The sequence below is a fragment of the Anopheles funestus genome, unplaced genomic scaffold (genome assembly GCF_943734845.2).
Source record: "Anopheles funestus unplaced genomic scaffold, idAnoFuneDA-416_04 scaffold_10_ctg1, whole genome shotgun sequence".
Lineage (NCBI taxonomy): Eukaryota > Metazoa > Arthropoda > Insecta > Diptera > Culicidae > Anopheles > Anopheles funestus.
Window position 1 is genome coordinate 432,991 of NW_026045351.1, and position 22,315 is coordinate 455,305.

A 22,315-nucleotide genomic window follows, 5' to 3' on the forward strand; every position below is an offset into this window, starting at 1 on the left:
ACATTAGCCGAGACACATAAGTCAAGACACCTTAGCCAAGACACCTTAGCCAAGACTTTTTAGCCAAGACACATTAGCCAAGACACCTTAGCCAAGACACCTTAGCCAAGACACCTTAGCCGAGACACATTAGCCAAGACACCTTAGCCAAGACACCTTAGCCAAGACACCTTAGCCAAGACACATAAGCCAAGACACCTTAGCCAAGACACCTTAGCCAAGACACATTAGCCAAGACACATTAGCCAAGACACATTAGCCGAGACACATTAGTCAAGACACCTTAGCCAAGACACCTTAGCCAAGACACATTACCCAAGACACCTTAGCCAAGACACATTAGCCAAGACACATTAGCCAAGATACATTAGCCGAGACACATTAGCCAAGACACCTTAGCCAAGACAGCTTAGCCAAGACACATTAGCCAAGACACATTAGCCAAGACACATTAGCCAAGACACATTAGCCGAGACACATTAGTCAAGACACCTTAGCCAAGACACCTTAGCCAAGACACATTAGCCAAGACACCTTAGCCAAGACACATTAGCCAAGACACATTAGCCGAGACACATTAGCCGAGACACATTAGCCAAGACACATTAGCCAAGACACCTTAGCCAAGACACCTTAGCCAAGACACCTTAGCCAAGACACATTAGCCGAGACACATTAGCCAAGACACCTTAGCCAAGACACCTTAGCCAAGACACATTAGCCAAGACACCTTAGCCAAGACACATTAGGCAAGACACATTAGCCAAGACACCTTAGCCAAGACACCTTAGCCAAGACACATTAGCCAAGACACATTAGCCAAGACACATTAGCCAAGACACATTAGCCGAGACACATTAGCCAAGACACATTAGCCAAGTCACATTAGCCAAGACACATAAGCCACGACACCTTAGCCCAGACACCTTAGCCAAGACACATTAGCCAAGACACATTAGCCGAGACACATTAGTCAAGACACCTTAGCCAAGACACCTTAGCCAAGACACATTAGCCAAGACACCTTAGCCAAGACACCTTAGCCAAGACACCTTAGCCGAAACACATTAGCCAAGACACATTAGCCAAGACACCTTAGCCAAGACACATTAGGCAAGACACATTAGCCAAGACACCTTAGCCAAGACACCTTAGCCAAGACACATTAGCCAAGACACATTAGCCAAGACACATTAGCCAAGACACATTAGCCAAGACACCTTAGCCAAGACACCTTAGCCAAGACACCTTAGCCAAGACACATTAGCCAAGACACATTAGCCGAGACACCTTAGCCAAGACACCTTAGCCAAGACACCTTAGCCAAGACACATTAGCCAAGACACATTAGCCAAGATACATTAGCCGAGACACATTAGCCAAGACACCTTAGCCAAGACAGCTTAGCCAAGACACATTAGCCAAGACACATTAGCCAAGACACATTAGCCAAGACACATTAGCCGAGACACATTAGCCAAGACACATTAGCCAAGACACATTAGCCAAGACACCTTAGCCAAGACACCTTAGCCAAGACACATTAACCGAGACACATTAGCCAAGACACCTTAGCCAAGACACCTTAGCCAAGACACATTAGCCAAGACACCTTAGCCAAGACACATTAGGCAAGACACATTAGCCAAGACACCTTAGCCAAGACACCTTAGCCAAGACACATTAGCCAAGACACATTAGCCAAGACACATTAGCCAAGACACATTAGCCGAGACACATTAGCCAAGACACATTAGCCAAGTCACATTAGCCAAGACACATAAGCCACGACACCTTAGCCTAGACACATTAGCCAAGACACATTAGCCAAGACACATTAGCCGAGACACATTAGTCAAGACACCTTAGCCAAGACACCTTAGCCAAGACTTTTTAGCCAAGACACATTAGCCAAGACACCTTAGCCAAGACACCTTAGCCGAGACACATTAGCCAAGACACCTTAGCCAAGACACCTTAGCCAAGACACCTTAGCCAAGACACATAAGCCAAGACACCTTAGCCAAGACACCTTAGCCAAGACACATTAGCCAAGACACATTAGCCAAGACACATTAGCCGAGACACATTAGTCAAGACACCTTAGCCAAGACACCTTAGCCAAGACACATTAGCCAAGACACCTTAGCCAAGACACATTAGCCAAGACACATTAGCCAAGACACCTTAGCCGAGACACATTAGCCAAGACACATTAGCCAAGACACCTTAGCCAAGACACCTTAGCCAAGACACCTTAGCCAAGACACATTAGCCGAGACACATTAGCCAAGACACCTTAGCCAAGACACCTTAGCCAAGACACATTAGCCAAGACAGCTTAGCCAAGACACATTAGCCAAGACACATTAGAAAAGACACATTAGCCAAGACACATTAGCCGAGACACATTAGTAAAGACACCTTAGCCAAGACACCTTAGCCAAGACACATTAGCCAAGACACCTTAGCCAAGACACATTAGCCAAGACACATTAGCCAAGACACATTAGCCGAGACACATTAGCCAAGACACATTAGCCAAGACACCTTAGCCAAGACACCTTAGCCAAGACACCTTAGCCAAGACACATTAGCCGAGACACATTAGCCAAGACACCTTAGCCAAGACACCTTAGCCAAGACACATTAGCCAAGACACCTTAGCCAAGACACATTAGGCAAGACACATTAGCCAAGACACCTTAGCCAAGACACCTTAGCCAAGACACATTAGCCAAGACACATTAGCCAAGACACATTAGCCAAGACACATTAGCCAACACACCTTAGCCAAGACACCTTAGCCAAGACACCTTAGCCAAGACACCTTAGCCAAGACACATTAGCCAAGACACATTAGCCGAGACACCTTAGCCAAGACACCTTAGCCAAGACACCTTAGCCAAGACACATTAGCCAAGACACATTAGCCAAGATACATTAGCCGAGACACATTAGCCAAGACACCTTAGCCAAGACAGCTTAGCCAAGACACATTAGCCAAGACACATTAGCCAAGACACATTAGCCAAGACACATTAGCCGAGACACATTAGTCAAGACACCTTAGCCAAGACACCTTAGCCAAGACACCTTAGCCAAGACACCTTAGCCAAGACACATTAGCCAAGACACATTAGCCAAGACACCTTAGCCAAGACACCTTAGCCAAGACACATTAGCCGAGACACATTAGCCAAGACACCTTAGCCAAGACACATTAGCCAAGACACCTTAGCCAAGACACATTAGGCAAGACACATTAGCCAAGACACCTTAGCCAAGACACCTTAGCCAAGACACATTAGCCAAGACACATTAGCCAAGACACATTAGCCAAGACACATTAGCCGAGACACATTAGCCAAGACACATTAGCCAAGTCACATTAGCCAAGACACCTTAGCCGAGACACATTAGCCAAGACACCTTAGCCAAGACACCTTAGCCAAGACACCTTAGCCAAGACACATAAGCCAAGACACCTTAGCCAAGACACCTTAGCCGAGACACATTAGCCAAGACACATTAGCCAAGACACATTAGCCGAGACACATTAGTCAAGACACCTTAGCCAAGACACCTTAGCCAAGACACATTAGCCAAGACACCTCAGCCAAGACACATTAGCCAAGACACATTAGCCAAGATACATTAGCCGAGACACATTAGCCAAGACACCTTAGCCAAGGCAGCTTAGCCAAGACACATTAGCCAAGACACATTAGCCAAGACACATTAGCCAAGACACATTAGCCGAGACACATTAGTCAAGACACCTTAGCCAAGACACCTTAGCCAAGATACATTAGCCAAGACACCTTAGCCAAGACACATTAGCCAAGACACATTAGCCAAGACACATTAGCCGAGACACATTAGCCAAGACACATTAGCCAAGACACCTTAGCCAAGACACCTTAGCCAAGACACCTTAGCCAAGACACATTAGCCGAGACACATAAGCCAAGACACCTTAGCCAAGACACCTTAGCCAAGACACATTAGCCAAGACACCTTAGCCAAGACACATTAGGCAAGACACATTAGCCAAGACACCTTAGCCAAGACACCTTAGCCAAGACACATTAGCCAAGACACATTAGCCAAGACACCTTAGCCAAGACACATTAGCCGAGACACATTAGCCAAGACACATTAGCCAAGTCACATTAGCCAAGACACATAAGCCACGACATCTTAGCCTAGACACCTTAGCCAAGACACATTAGCCAAGACACATTAGCCAAGACACATTAGCCGAGACACATTAGTCAAGACACCTTAGCCAAGACACCTTAGCCAAGACACATTAGCCAAGACACCTTAGCCAAGACACCTTAGCCAAGACACCTTAGCCGAAACACATTAGCCAAGACACCTTAGCCAAGACACCTTAGCCAAGACACATTAGCCAAGACACATTAGCCGAGACACCTTAGCCAAGACACCTTAGCCGAAACACATTAGCCAAAACACATTAGCCAAGACACATAAGCCGAGACACATTAGCCAAGACACCTTAGCCAAGTCACATTAGCCAAGACACATAAGCCACGATACCTTAGCCTAGACACATTAGCCAAGACACATTAGCCAAGACACATTAGCCGAGACACATTAGTCAAGACACCTTAGCCAAGACACATTAGCCAAGACACATTAGCCAAGACACCTTAGCCAAGACACCTTAGCCAAGACACCTTAGCCAAGACACATTAGCCAAGACACCTTAGCCAAGACACCTTAGCCAAGACACCTTAGCCAAGACACATTAGCCAAGACACCTTAGCCAAGACACCTTAGCCAAGACACCTTAGCCAAGACACATTAGCCAAGACACATTAGCCGAGACACATTAGTAAAGACACCTTAGCCAAGACACCTTAGCCAAGACACATTAGCCAAGACACCTTAGCCAAGACACATTAGCCAAGACACATAAGCCAAGACACATAAGCCAAAACACATTAGCCAAGACACCTTAGCCAAGACACATTAGCCAAGACACCTTAGCCAAGACTTTTTAGCTAAGACACATTAGCCAAGACCCCTTAGCCAAGACACCTTAGCCAAGACACCTTAGCCGAGACACATTAGCCAAGACACCTTAGCCAAGACACCTTAGCCAAGACACCTTAGCCAAGACACATAAGCCAAGACACCTTAGCCAAGACACCTTAGCCAAGACACATTAGCCAAGACACATAAGCCAAGACACATAAGCCAAGACACATTAGCCGAGACACCTTAGCCAAGACACCTTAGCCAAGACACCTTAGCCAAGACACATTAGCCAAGACACATTAGCCGAGACACATTAGTCAAGACACCTTAGCCAAGACACCTTAGCCAAGACACATTAGCCAAGACACCTTAGCCAAGACACATTAGCCAAGACACATTAGCCAAGATACATTAGCCGAGACACATTAGCCAAGACACATTAGCCAAGTCACATTAGCCAAGACACATAAGCCACGACACCTTAGCCTAGACACCTTAGCCAAGACACATTAGCCAAGACACCTTAGCCGAGACACATTAGTCAAGACACCTTAGCCAAGACACCTTAGCCAAGACACATTAGCCAAGACACCTTAGCCAAGACACCTTAGCCAAGACACCTTAGCCGAAACACATTAGCCAAGACACCTTAGCCAAGACACCTTAGCCAAGACACATTAGCCAAGACACATTAGCCGAGACACCTTAGCCAAGACACCTTAGCCAAGACACCTTAGCCAAGACACCTTAGCCAAGACACATTAGCCAAGACACATTAGCCACGACAACCTTAGCCTAGACACATTAGCCAAGACACATTAGCCAAGACACATTAGCCGAGACACATAAGTCAAGACACCTTAGCCAAGACACCTTAGCCAAGACTTTTTAGCCAAGACACATTAGCCAAGACACCTTAGCCAAGACACCTTAGCCAAGACACCTTAGCCGAGACACATTAGCCAAGACACCTTAGCCAAGACACCTTAGCCAAGACACCTTAGCCAAGACACCTTAGCCAAGACACATAAGCCAAGACACCTTAGCCAAGACACCTTAGCCAAGACACATTAGCCAAGACACATTAGCCAAGACACATTAGCCGAGACACATTAGTCAAGACACCTTAGCCAAGACACCTTAGCCAAGACACATTAGCCAAGACACCTTAGCCAAGACACATTAGCCAAGACACATTAGCCAAGATACATTAGCCGAGACACATTAGCCAAGACACCTTAGCCAAGACAGCTTAGCCAAGACACATTAGCCAAGACACATTAGCCAAGACACATTAGCCAAGACACATTAGCCGAGACACATTAGTCAAGACACCTTAGCCAAGACACCTTAGCCAAGACACATTAGCCAAGACACCTTAGCCAAGACACATTAGCCAAGACACATTAGCCGAGACACATTAGCCGAGACACATTAGCCAAGACACATTAGCCAAGACACCTTAGCCAAGACACCTTAGCCAAGACACCTTAGCCAAGACACATTAGCCGAGACACATTAGCCAAGACACCTTAGCCAAGACACCTTAGCCAAGACACATTAGCCAAGACACATTAGCCGAGACACATTAGCCAAGACACCTTAGCCAAGACACATTAGCCAAGACACATTAGCCAAGACACATTAGCCAAGACACATTAGCCGAGACACATTAGCCAAGACACATTAGCCAAGTCACATTAGCCAAGACACATAAGCCACGACACCTTAGCCTAGACACCTTAGCCAAGACACATTAGCCAAGACACATTAGCCGAGACACATTAGTCAAGACACCTTAGCCAAGACACCTTAGCCAAGACACATTAGCCAAGACACCTTAGCCAAGACACCTTAGCCAAGACACCTTAGCCGAAACACATTAGCCAAGACACCTTAGCCAAGACACCTTAGCCAAGACACATTAGCCAAGACACATTAGCCGAGACACCTTAGCCAAGACACCTTAGCCGAAACACATTAGCCAAGACACATTAGCCAAGACACATAAGCCGAGACACATTAGCCAAGACACCTTAGCCAAGTCACATTAGCCAAGACACATAAGCCACGATACCTTAGCCTAGACACATTAGCCAAGACACATTAGCCAAGACACATTAGCCGAGACACATTAGTCAAGACACCTTAGCCAAGACACATTAGCCAAGACACATTAGCCAAGACACCTTAGCCAAGACACCTTAGCCAAGACACCTTAGCCAAGACACCTTAGCCAAGACACATTAGCCAAGACACCTTAGCCAAGACACCTTAGCCAAGACACATTAGCCAAGACACATTAGCCAAGACACCTTAGCCAAGACACCTTAGCCAAGACACCTTAGCCAAGACACATTAGCCAAGACACATTAGCCGAGACACTTTAGTAAAGACACCTTAGCCAAGACACCTTAGCCAAGACACATTAGCCAAGACACCTTAGCCAAGACACATTAGCCAAGACACATAAGCCAAGACACATAAGCCAAAACACATTAGCCAAGACACCTTAGCCAAGACACATTAGCCAAGACACCTTAGCCAAGACACCTTAGCCAAGACACCTTAGCTAAGACACCTTAGCCAAGACACATTAGCCAAGACACCTTAGCCAAGACACATTAGCCAAGACACCTTAGCCAAGACACCTTAGCCAAGACACCTTAGCCAAGACACTTTAGCCGAGACACATTAGCCAAGACACCTTAGCCAAGACACCTTAGCCAAGACACCTTAGCCAAGACACCTTAGCCAAGACACCTTAGCCGAGACACATTAGCCGAGACACATTAGCCAAGACACCTTAGCCAAGACACCTTAGCCAAGACACCTTAGCCAAGACACCTTAGCCAAGACACCTTAGCCAAGACACTTTAGCCGAGATACATTAGCCAAGACACCTTAGCCAAGACACCTTAGCCAAGACACCTTAGCCAAGACACCTTAGCCAAGACACCTTAGCCAAGACACATTAGCCAAGACACCTTAGCCAAGACACCTTAGCCAAGACACATTAGCCAAGACACCTTAGCCAAGACACCTTAGCCAAGACACTTTAGCCAAGACACATTAGCCGAGACACATTAGCCAAGACACCTTAGCCAAGACACCTTAGCCAAGACACAATAGCCGAGACACATTAGCCAAGACACCTTAGCCAAGACACCTTAGCCAAGACACCTCAGCCGAGACACATTAGCCAAGACACATTAGCCGAGACACATTAGTCAAGACACCTTAGCCAAGACACCTTAGCCAAGACACATTAGCCAAGACACCTTAGCCAAGACACCTTAGCCAAGACACCTTAGCCGAAACACATTAGCCAAGACACCTTAGCCAAGACACCTTAGCCAAGACACATTAGCCAAGACACATTAGCCGAGACACCTTAGCCAAGACACCTTAGCCGAAACACATTAGCCAAGACACATTAGCCAAGACACATAAGCCGAGACACATTAGCCAAGACACCTTAGCCAAGTCACATTAGCCAAGACACATAAGCCACGATACCTTAGCCTAGACACATTAGCCAAGACACATTAGCCAAGACACATTAGCCGAGACACATTAGTCAAGACACCTTAGCCAAGACACATTAGCCAAGACACATTAGCCAAGACACCTTAGCCAAGACACCTTAGCCAAGACACCTTAGCCAAGACACCTTAGCCAAGACACATTAGCCAAGACACCTTAGCCAAGACACCTTAGCCAAGACACATTAGCCAAGACACATTAGCCAAGACACCTTAGCCAAGACACCTTAGCCAAGACACCTTAGCCAAGACACATTAGCCAAGACACATTAGCCGAGACACTTTAGTAAAGACACCTTAGCCAAGACACCTTAGCCAAGACACATTAGCCAAGACACCTTAGCCAAGACACATTAGCCAAGACACATAAGCCAAGACACATAAGCCAAAACACATTAGCCAAGACACCTTAGCCAAGACACATTAGCCAAGACACCTTAGCCAAGACACCTTAGCCAAGACACCTTAGCTAAGACACCTTAGCCAAGACACATTAGCCAAGACACCTTAGCCAAGACACATTAGCCAAGACACCTTAGGCAAGACACCTTAGCCAAGACACCTTAGCCAAGACACTTTAGCCGAGACACATTAGCCAAGACACCTTAGCCAAGACACCTTAGCCAAGACACCTTAGCCAAGACACCTTAGCCAAGACACCTTAGCCGAGACACATTAGCCGAGACACATTAGCCAAGACACCTTAGCCAAGACACCTTAGCCAAGACACCTTAGCCAAGACACCTTAGCCAAGACACCTTAGCCAAGACACTTTAGCCGAGACACATTAGCCAAGACACCTTAGCCAAGACACCTTAGCCAAGACACCTTAGCCAAGACACCTTAGCCAAGACACTTTAGCCAAGACACATTAGCCGAGACACCTTAGCCAAGACACCTTAGCCAAGACACCTTAGCCAAGACACCTTAGCCAAGACACATTAGCCAAGACACCTTAGCCAAGACACCTTAGCCAAGACACAATAGCCGAGACACATTAGCCAAGACACCTTAGCCAAGACACCTTAGCCAAGACACCTTAGCCAAGACACCTTAGCAAACACACTTTAGCCGAGACACATTAGCCAAGACACCTTAGCCAAGACACCTTAGCCAAGACACCTTAGCCAAGACACCTTAGCCAAGACACCTTAGCCAAGACACCTCAGCCGAGACACATTAGCCAAGACACCTTAGCCGAGACACCTTAGCCAAGACACCTTAGCCAAGACACCTTAGCCAAGACACCTTAGCCAAGACACCTTAGCCAAGACACCTTAGCCAAGACACATTAGCCAAGACACATTAGCCAAGACACATTAGCCGAGACACATTAGTCAAGACACCTTAGCCAAGACACCTTAGCCAAGACTTTTTAGCCAAGACACATTAGCCAAGACACCTTAGCCAAGACACCTTAGCCAAGACACCTTAGCCGAGACACATTAGCCGAGACACCTTAGCCAAGACACCTTAGCCAAGACACCTTAGCCAAGACACATAAGCCAAGACACCTTAGCCAAGACACCTTAGCCAAGACACATTAGCCAAGACACATTAGCCAAGACACATTAGCCGAGACACATTAGTCAAGACACCTTAGCCAAGACACCTTAGCCAAGACACATTAGCCAAGACACCTTAGCCAAGACACATTAGCCAAGACACATTAGCCAAGATACATTAGCCGAGACACATTAGCCAAGACACCTTAGCCAAGACAGCTTAGCCAAGACACATTAGCCAAGACACATTAGCCAAGACACATAAGCCAAGACACATTAGCCGAGACACATTAGTCAAGACACCTTAGCCAAGACACCTTAGCCAAGACACTTTAGCCAAGACACCTTAGCCAAGACACATTAGCCAAGACACATTAGCCAAGACACATTAGCCGAGACACATTAGCCAAGACACATTAGCCAAGACACCTTAGCCAAGACACCTTAGCCAAGACACCTTAGCCAAGACACATTAGCCGAGACACATTAGCCAAGACACCTTAGCCAAGACACCTTAGCCAAGACACATTAGCCAAGACACCTTAGCCAAGACACATTAGGCAAGACACATTAGCCAAGACACCTTAGCCAAGACACCTTAGCCAAGACACATTAGCCAAGACACATTAGCCAAGACACATTAGCCAAGACACATTAGCCGAGACACATTAGCCAAGACACATTAGCCAAGTCACATTAGCCAAGACACATAAGCCACGACACCTTAGCCTAGACACCTTAGCCAAAACACATTAGCCAAGACACATTAGCCGAGACACATTAGTCAAGACACCTTAGCCAAGACACCTTAGCCAAGACACATTAGCCAAGACACCTTAGCCAAGACACCTTAGCCAAGACACCTTAGCCGAAACACATTAGCCAAGACACCTTAGCCAAGACACCTTAGCCAAGACACATTAGCCAAGACACATTAGCCGAGACACCTTAGCCAAGACACCTTAGCCGAAACACATTAGCCAAGACACATTAGCCAAGACACATAAGCCGAGACACATTAGCCAAGACACCTTAGCCAAGTCACATTAGCCAAGACACATAAGCCACGATACCTTAGCCTAGACACATTAGCCAAGACACATTAGCCAAGACACATTAGCCGAGACACATTAGTCAAGACACCTTAGCCAAGACACATTAGCCAAGACACATTAGCCAAGACACCTTAGCCAAGACACCTTAGCCAAGACACCTTAGCCAAGACACCTTAGCCAAGACACATTAGCCAAGACACCTTAGCCAAGACACCTTAGCCAAGACACATTAGCCAAGACACATTAGCCAAGACACCTTAGCCAAGACACCTTAGCCAAGACACCTTAGCCAAGACACATTAGCCAAGACACATTAGCCGAGACACCTTAGTAAAGACACCTTAGCCAAGACACCTTAGCCAAGACACATTAGCCAAGACACCTTAGCCAAGACACATTAGCCAAGACACATAAGCCAAGACACATAAGCCAAAACACATTAGCCAAGACACCTTAGCCAAGACACATTAGCCAAGACACCTTAGCCAAGACACCTTAGCCAAGACACCTTAGCCAAGACACTTTAGCCGAGACACATTAGCCAAGACACCTTAGCCAAGACACCTTAGCCAAGACACCTTAGCCAAGACACCTTAGCCAAGACACCTTAGCCAAGACACTTTAGCCAAGACACATTAGCCAAGACAGATTAGCCAAGACACCTTAGCCAAGACACCTTAGCCAAGACACCTTAGCCAAGACACATTAGCCAAGACACCTTAGCCAAGACACCTTAGCCAAGACACCTTAGCCAAGACACCTTAGCCAAGACACATTAGCCAAGACACCTTAGCCAAAACACATTAGCCAAGACACCTTAGCCAAGACACATTAGCCAAGACACCTTAGCTAAGACACCTTAGCCAAGACACATTAGCCAAGACACCTTAGCCAAGACACATTAGCCAAGACACCTTAGCCAAGACACCTTAGCCAAGACACCTTAGCCAAGACACTTTAGCCGAGACACATTAGCCAAGACACCTTAGCCAAGACACCTTAGCCAAGACACCTTAGCCAAGACACCTTAGCCAAGACACCTTAGCCGAGACACATTAGCCGAGACACATTAGCCAAGACACCTTAGCCAAGACACCTTAGCCAAGACACCTTAGCCAAGACACCTTAGCCAAGACACCTTAGCCAAGACACCTTAGCCAAGACACTTTAGCCGAGATACATTAGCCAAGACACCTTAGCCAAGACACCTTAGCCAAGACACCTTAGCCAAGACACCTTAGCCAAGACACCTTAGCCAAGACACCTTAGCCAAGACACCTTAGCCAAGACACCTTAGCCAAAACACATTAGCCAAGACACCTTAGCTAAGACACCTTAGCCAACACACCTTAGCCAAGACACCTTAGCCAAGACACATTAGCCAAGACACCTTAGCCAAGACACCTTAGCCAAGACACTTTAGCCAAGACACATTAGCCGAGACACCTTAGCCAAGACACCTTAGCCAAGACACCTTAGCCAAGACACATTAGCCAAGACACCTTAGCCAAGACACCTTAGCCAAGACACAATAGCCGAGACACATTAGCCAAGACACCTTAGCCAAGACACCTTAGCCGAGACACCTTAGCCAAGACACCTTAGCAAACACACTTTAGCCGAGACACATTAGCCAAGACACCTTAGCCAAGACACCTTAGCCAAGACACCTTAGCCAAGACACCTTAGCCAAGACACCTTAGCCAAGACACCTCAGCCGAGACACATTAGCCAAGACACCTTAGCCGAGACACCTTAGCCAAGACACCTTAGCCAAGACACCTTAGCCAAGACACCTTAGCTAAGACACCTTAGCCAAGACACATTAGCCAAGACACCTTAGCCAAGACACATTAGCCAAGACACCTTAGCCAAGACACCTTAGCCAAGACACCTTAGCCAACACACTTTAGCCGAGACACATTAGCCAAGACACCTAAGCCAAGACACCTTAGCCAAGACACCTTAGCCAAGACACCTTAGCCAAGACACCTTAGCCAAGACACCTTAGCCAAGACACCTCAGCCGAGACACATTAGCCAAGACACCTTAGCCGAGACACCTTAGCCAAGACACCTTAGCCAAGACACATTAGCCAAGACACCTTAGCCAAGACACATTAGCCAAGACACCTTAGCCGAGACACATTAGCCAAGACACCTTAGCCAAGACACCTTAGCCAACACACCTTAGCCAAGACACCTTAGCCAACACACTTTAGCCGAGACACATTAGCCAAGACACCTAAGCCAAGACACCTTAGCCAAGACACCTTAGCCAAGACACCTTAGCCAAGACACCTTAGCCAAGACACATTAGCCAAGACACATTAGCCAAGACACCTTAGCCAAGACACATTAGCCAAGACACCTTAGCCGAGACACATTAGCCAAGACACCTTAGCCAAGACACCTTAGCCAAGACACCTTAGCAAAGACACCTTAGCCAACACACTTTAGCCGAGACACATTAGCCAAGACACCTAAGCCAAGACACCTTAGCCAAGACACCTTAGCCAAGACACCTTAGCCAAGACACCTTAGCCAAGACACCTCAGCCGAGACACATTAGCCAAGACACCTTAGCCGAGACACCTTAGCCAAGACACCTTAGCCAAGACACCTTAGCCAAGACACCTTAGCTAAGACACCTTAGCCAAGACACATTAGCCAAGACACCATAGCCAAGACACATTAGCCAAGACACCTTAGCCAAGACACCTTAGCCAAGACACCTTAGCCAAGACACATTAGCCAAGACACCTTAGCTAAGACACCTTAGCCAAGACACATTAGCCAAGACACCTTAGCCAAGACACATTAGCCAAGACACCTTAGCCAAGACACCTTAGCCAAGACACTTTAGCCAAGACACATTAGCCGAGACACCTTAGCCAAGACACCTTAGCCAAGACACCTTAGCCAAGACACCTTAGCCAAGACACATTAGAGAAGACACCTTAGCCAAGACACATTAGCCAAGACACATTAGCCAAGACACCTTAGCCAAGACACATTTGCCAAGACACATTAGCCAAGACACATTAGCCAAGACACATTAGCCAAGACACCTTAGCCAAGACACATTAGCCAAGACACCTTAGCCGAGACACATTAGCCAAGACACCTTAGCCAAGACACCTTAGCCAAGACACCTCAGCCAACACACTTTAGCCGAGACACATTAGCCAAGACACCTAAGCCAAGACACCTTAGCCAAGACACCTTAGCCAAGACACCTTAGCCAAGACACCTTAGCCAAGACACCTCAGCCGAGACACATTAGCCAAGACACCTTAGCCGAGACACCTTAGCCAAGACACCTTAGCCAAGACACCTTAGCCAAGACACCTTAGCTAAGACACCTTAGCCAAGACACATTAGCCAAGACACCTTAGCCAAGACACATTAGCCAAGACACCTTAGCCAAGACACCTTAGCCAATACACCTTAGCCAAGACACCTTAGCCAACACACTTTAGCCGAGACACATTAGCCAAGACACCTAAGCCAAGACACCTTAGCCAAGACACATTAGCCAAGACACCTTAGCCGAGACACATTAGCCAAGACACATTAGCCAAGACACCTTAGCCAAGACACCTTAGCCAAGACACCTTAGCCAAGACAGCTTAGCCAAGACACTTTAGCCGAGACACATTAGCCAAGACACCTTAGCCAAGACACCTTAGCCAAGACACATTAGCCAAGACACATTAGCCAAGACACATTAGCCAAGACACCTTAGCCAAGACACATTAGCCAAGACACCTTAGCCAAGACACATTAGCCAAGACACATTAGCCAAGACACCTTAGCCAAGACACCTTAGCCGAGACACCTTAGCCAAGACACCTTAGCCAAGACACCTTAGCCGAGACACATTAGCCAAGACACCTTAGCCAAGACACATTAGCCAAGACACATTAGCCAAGACACCTTAGCCAAGACACTTTAGCCGAGACACATTAGCCAAGACACCTTAGCCAAGACACCTTAGCCAAGACACCTTAGCCAAGACACATTAGCCAAGACACCTTAGCCAAGACACCTTAGCCAAGACACCTTAGCCAAGACACATTAGCCAAGACACCTTAGCCAAGACACCTTAGCCAAGACACCGTAGCCAAGACACATTAGCCAAGACACCTTAGCCGAGACACATTAGCCGAGACACCTTAGCCAAGACACCTTAGCCAAGACACCTTAGCCAAGACACATTAGCCAAGACACTTTAGCCAAGACACCTTAGCCGAGACACATTAGCCGAGACACCTTAGCCAAGACACATTAGCCAAGACACCTTAGCCAAGACACCTTAGCCAAGACACATTAGCCAAGACACCTTAGCCAAGACACCTTAGCCAAGACACCTTAGCCAAGACACCTTAGCCAACACACTTTAGCCGAGACACATTAGCCAAGACACCTAAGCCAAGACACCTTAGCCAAGACACCTTAGCCAAGACACCTTAGCCAAGACACCTTAGCCAAGACACCTCAGCCAAGACACCTCAGCCGAGACACATTAGCCAAGACACCTTAGCCGAGACACCTTAGCCAAGACACCTTAGCCAAGACACCTTAGCCAAGACACCTTAGCCAAGACACCTTAGCCGAGACACATTAGCCAAGACACCTTAGCCAAGACACCTTAGCCAAGACACATTAGCCAAGACACATTAGCCAAGACACTTTAGCCGAGACACATTATCAAAGACACCTAAGCCAAGACACCTTAGCCAAGACACCTTAGCCAAGACACCTTAGCCAAGACACCTTAGCCAAGACACCTTAGCCAAGACACTTTAGCCGAGACACATTAGCCAAGACACCTTAGCCAAGACACCTTAGCCAAGACACCGTAGAAAGACACATTAGCCAAGACACCTTAACCAAGACACATTAGCCAAGACACTTTAGCCGAGACACATTAGCAAAGACACATTAGCCAAGACACCTTAGCCAAGACACCTTAGCCAAGACACCTTAGCCAAGACACCTTAGCCAAGACACTTTAGCCGAGACACATTAGCCAAGACACCTTAGCCAAGACACATTAGCCAAGACACCTTAGCCAAGACACCTTAGCCAAGACACCTTAGCCAAGACACCTTAGCCAAGACACTTTAGCCGAGACACATTTGCCAAGACACCTTAGCCAAGACACATTAGCCAAGACACCTTAGCCAAGACACCTTAGCCGAGACACATTAGCCAAGACACATTAGCCAAGACACATTAGCCAAGACACCTTAGCCAAGACACCTTAGCCAAGACACCTTAGCCGAGACACCTTAGCCAAGACACCTTAGCCAAGACACCTTAGCCAAGACACATTAGCCAAGACACATTAGCCAAGACACATTAGCCAAGACACATTAGCCAAGACACCTTAGCCAAGACACATTAGCCAAGACACATTAGCCAAGACACATTAGCCAAGACAGCTTAGCCAAGACACCTTAGCCAAGACACCTTAGCCAAGACACCTTAGCCAAGACACCTTAGCCAAGACACCTTAGCCAAGACACCTTAGCCAAGACACCTTAGCCGAGACACATTAGCCAAGACACCTTAGCCAAGACACCTTAGCCAAGACACATTAGCCAAGACACATTAGCCAAGACACTTTAGCCGAGACACATTATCAAAGACACCTAAGCCAAGACACCTTAGCCAAGACACCTTAGCCAAGACACCTTAGCCAAGACACCTTAGCCAAGACACCTTAGCCAAGACACTTTAGCCGAGATACATTAGCCAAGACACCTTAGCCAAGACACCTTAGCCAAGACACCTTAGCCAAGACACCTTAGCCAAGACACATTAGCCAAGACACCTTAACCAAGACACATTAGCCAAGACACTTTAGCCGAGACACATTAGCAAAGACACCTAAGCCAAGACACCTTAGCCAAGACACCTTAGCCAAGACACCTTAGCCAAGACACCTTAGCCAAGACACTTTAGCCGAGACACATTAGCCAAGACACCTTAGCCAAGACACCTTAGCCAAGACACCTTAGCCAAGACACCTTAGCCAAGACACCTTAGCCAAGACACCTTAGCCAAGACACTTTAGCCGAGACACATTTGCCAAGACACCTTAGCCAAGACACATTAGCCAAGACACCTTAGCCAAGACACCTTAGCCGAGACACATTAGCCAAGACACATTAGCCAAGACACATTAGCCAAGACACATTAGCCAAGACACCTTAGCCAAGACACAATAGCCAAGACACCTTAGCCGAGACACATTAGCCAAGACACCTTAGCCAAGACACCTTAGCCAAGACACATTAGCCAAGACACATTAGCCAAGACACATTAGCCAAGACACCTTAGCCAAGACACCTTAGCCAAGACACATTAGCCAAGACACATTAGCCAAGACAGCTTAGCCAAGACACCTTAGCCAAGACACCTTAGCCAAGACACCTTAGCCAAGACACCTTAGCCAAGACACCTTAGCCAAGACACCTTAGCCAAGACACATTAGCCAAGACACATTAGCCAAGACACCTTAGCCAAGACACCTTAGCCAAGACACCTTAGCCAAGACACAATAGCCAAGACACCTTAGCCGAGACACATTAGCCAAGACACCTTAGCCAAGACACCTTAGCCAAGACACCTTAGCCAGGACACTTTAGCCAAGACACATTAGCCAAGACACCTTAGCCAAGACACCTTAGCCAAGACACATTAGCCAAGACACATAAGCCAAGACACCTTAGCCAAGACACATTAGCCAAGACACCTTAGCCAAGACACATTAGCCAAGACACATTAGCCAAGACACCTTAGCCAAGACACATTAGCCAAGACCCATTAGCCAAGACACCTTAGCCAAGACACATTAGCCGAGACACATTAGCCAAGACACATTAGCCAAGACACCTTAGCCGAGACACATTAGCCAAGACACCTTAGCCAAGACACATTAGCCAAGACACCTTAGCCGAGACACATTAGCCAAGACACCTTAGCTAAGACACCTTAGCCAAGACACATTAGCCAAGACACCTTAGCCAAGACACCTTAGCCAAGACACCTTAGCCAAGACACCTTAGCCAAGACACCTTAGCCAAGACACCTTAGCCAAGACACCTTAGCCAAGACACCTTAGCCAAGACACCTTAGCCAAGACACATTAGCCAAGACACCTTAGCCGAGACACATTAGCCAAGACACCTTAGCCAAGACACATTAGCCAAGACACCTTAGCCAAGACACCTTAGCCAAGACACCTTAGCCAAGACACATTAGCCAAGACACATTAGCCAAGACACCTTAGCCAAGACACATTAGCCAAGACACCTTAGCCGAGACACATTAGCCAAGACACCTTAGCCAAAACACCTTAGCCAAGACACCTTAGCCAAGACACATTAGCCAAGACACCTTAGCCAAGACACCTTAGCCGAGACACATTAGCCAAGACACCTTAGCCAAGACACCTTAGCCAAGACACCTTAGCCAAGACACATTAGCCAAGACACTTTAGCCGAGACACATTAGCCAAGACACATTAGCCAAGACACCTTAGCCAAGACACCTTAGCCGAGACACATTAGCCAAGACACCTTAGCCAAGACACCTTAGCCAAGACACCTTAGCCAAGACACCTTAGCCAAGACACCTTAGCCAAGACACCTTAGCCAAGACACATTAGCCAAGACACCTTAGCCGAGACACATTAGCCAAGACACCTTAGCCAAGACACCTTAGCCAAGACACCTTAGCCAAGACACCTTAGCCAAGACACCTTAGCCAAGACACATTAGCCAAGACACATTAGCCAAGACACCTTAGCCAAGACACATTAGCCAAGACACCTTAGCCGAGACACATTAGCCAAGACACCTTAGCCAAGACACCTTAGCCAAGACACCTTAGCCAAGACACATTAGCCAAGACACCTTAGCCAAGACACCTTAGCCGAGACACATTAGCCAAGACACCTTAGCCAAGACACATTAGCCAAGACACCTTAGCCAAGACACCTTAGCCAAGACACCTTAGCCAAGACACCTTAGCCAAGACACCTTAGCCAAGACACATTAGCCAAGACACCTTAGCCGAGGCACATTAGCCAAGACACCTTAGCCAAGACACCTTAGCCAAGACACCTTAGCCGAGACACATTAGCCAAGACACCTTAGCCAAGACACATTAGCCAAGACACCTTAGCCAAGACACCTTAGCCAAGACACCTTAGCCAAGACACCTTAGCCAAGACACATTAGCCAAGACACATTAGTCAAGACACATTAGCCAAGACACCTTAGCCGAGACACATTAGCCAAGACACCTTAGCCAAGACACCTTAGCCACACCTTAGCCAAGACACATTAGCCAAGACACCTTAGCCAAGACACCTTAGCCAAGACACCTTAGCCAAGACACCTTAGCCAAGACACCTTAGCCAAGACACCTTAGCCGAGACACATTAGCCAAGACACCTTCGCCAAGACACCTTAGCCAAGACACCTTAGCCAAGACACCTTAGCCAAGACACCTAAGCCAAGACACCTTAGCCAAGACACCTTAGCCAAGACACTTTAGCCAAGACACCTAAGCCAAGACACTTTAGCCAAGACACATTAGCCAAGACACCTTAGCCAAGACACCTTAGCCAAGACACCTTAGCCAAGACACCTTAGCCAAGACATCTTAGCCAAGACACTTTAGCCAAGACACATTAGCCAAGACACCTTAGCCAAGACACATTAGCCTAGACACCTTAGCCGAGACACTTTAGCCAAGACACCTTAGCCAAGACACCTTAGCCAAGACACATTAGCCAAGACACCTTAGCCAAGACACCTTAGCCAAGACACCTTAGCCAAGACACATTAGCCAAGACACATTAGCCGAGACACATTAGCTAAGACACCTTAGCCAACACACCTTAGCCAAGACACCTTAGCCAAGACACATTAGCCAAGACACCTTAGCCAAGACACCTTAGCCAAGTTACATTAGCCAAGACACCTTAGCCAAGACACCTTAGCCAAGACACCTTAGCCAAGACACATTAGCCAAGACACCTTAGCCGAGACACATTAGCCAAGACACATTAGCCGAGACACATTAGCCAAGACACATTAGCCAAGACACCTTAACCAAGACACCTTAGCCAAGACACCTTAGCCAAGACACATTAGCCAAGACACCTTAGCCAAGACACCTTAGCCAAGACACTTTAGCCAAGACACATTAGCCAAGACACCTTAGCCGAGACACATTAGCCAAGACACCTTAGCCAAGATACATTAGCCGAGACACATTAGCCAAGACACATTAGCCAAGACACATTAGCCAAGACACCTTAGCCGAGACACCTTAGCCAAGACACATTAGCCAAGACACCTTAGCCAAAACACATTAGCCAAGACACATTAGCCAAGACACCTTAGCCAAGACACCTTAGCCAAGACACTTTAGCCAAGACACATTAGCCAAGACACCTTAGCCAAGACACCTTAGCCAAGACACTTTAGCCAAGACACATTAGCCAAGACACCTTAGCCGAGACACATTAGCCAAGACACCTTAGCCAAGACACATTAGCCAAGACACATTAGCCAAGACACCTTAGCCAAGACACCTTAGCAAAGACACATTAGCCGAGACACATTAGCCAAGACACATTAGCCAAGACACATTAGCCAAGACACCTTAGCCGAGACACATTAGCCAAGACATCTTAGCCAAGACACCTTAGCCAAGACACCTTAGCCAAGACACATTAGCCAAGACACCTTAGCCGAGACACATTAGCCAAGACACCTTAGCCAAGACACATTAGCCAAGACACATTAGCCAAGACACCTTAGCCAAGACACCTTAGCAAAGACACATTAGCCGAGACACATTAGCCAAGACACATTAGCCAAGACACATTAGCCAAGACACCTTAGCCGAGACACATTAGCCAAGACATCTTAGCCAAGACACCTTAGCCAAGACACCTTAGCCAAGACACCTTAGCCGAGACACATTAGCCAAGACACTTTAGCCAAGACACATTAGCCAAGACACCTTAGCCGAGACACATTAGCCAAGACACCTTAGCCAAGACACATTAGCCAAGACACATTAGCCAAGACACCTTAGCCAAGACACCTTAGCAAAGACACATTAGCCGAGACACATTAGCCAAGACACATTAGCCAAGACACCTTAGCCAAGACACCTTAGCCAAGACACATTAGCCAAGACACCTTAGCCAAGACACCTTAGCCAAGACACCTTAGCCAAGACACATTAGCCAAGACACCTTAGCCGAGACACATTAGCCAAGACACCTTAGCCAAGACACATTAGCCAAGACACATTAGCCAAGACACCTTAGCCAAGACACCTTAGCAAAGACACATTAGCCGAGACACATTAGCCAAGACACATTAGCCAAGACACATTAGCCAAGACACCTTAGCCGAGACACATTAGCCAAGACATCTTAGCCAAGACACCTTAGCCAAGACACCTTAGCCAAGACACCTTAGCCGAGACACATTAGCCAAGACACCTTAGCCAAGACACCTTAGCCAAGACACCTTAGCCAAGACACATTAGCCAAGACACCTTAGCCAAGACACATTAGCCAAGACACCTTAGCCAAGACACATTAGCCAAGACACATTAGCCAAGACACCTTAGCCAAGACACATTAGCCAAGACACCTTAGCCAAGACACTTTAGCCAAGACACATTAGCCAAGACACCTTAGCCGAGACACATTAGCCAAGACACCTTAGCCAAGATACATTAGCCGAGACACATTAGCCAAGACACATTAGCCAAGACACATTAGCCAAGACACCTTAGCCGAGACACCTTAGCCAAGACACATTAGCCAAGACACCTTAGCCAAAACACATTAGCCAAGACACATTAGCCAAGACACCTTAGCCAAGACACCTTAGCCAAGACACTTTAGCCAAGACACATTAGCCAAGACACCTTAGCCAAGACACCTTAGCCAAGACACTTTAGCCAAGACACATTAGCCAAGACACCTTAGCCGAGACACATTAGCCAAGACACCTTAGCCAAGACACATTAGCCAAGACACATTAGCCAAGACACCTTAGCCAAGACACCTTAGCAAAGACACATTAGCCGAGACACATTAGCCAAGACACATTAGCCAAGACACATTAGCCAAGACACCTTAGCCGAGACAC

At 47.2% G+C, this 22,315-nt stretch overlaps 2 long non-coding RNA genes across 3 annotated transcripts in view; both read right to left on the minus strand.

Moving 5' to 3' along the window:
- Positions 1 to 22,315, minus strand: part of LOC125774467 (uncharacterized) — a 134,652-nt gene that overhangs the window by 81,930 nt on the left and 30,407 nt on the right. The window lies entirely within an intron of this gene.
- On the minus strand, positions 8,274 to 19,393 carry LOC125774476 (uncharacterized). Its single transcript, XR_007420941.1, has 3 exons — positions 19,351 to 19,393; positions 11,960 to 14,213; positions 8,274 to 9,019 (listed from the first exon to the last, which is right to left on the minus strand). It is a non-coding gene; the product is annotated as an uncharacterized LOC125774476 (long non-coding RNA).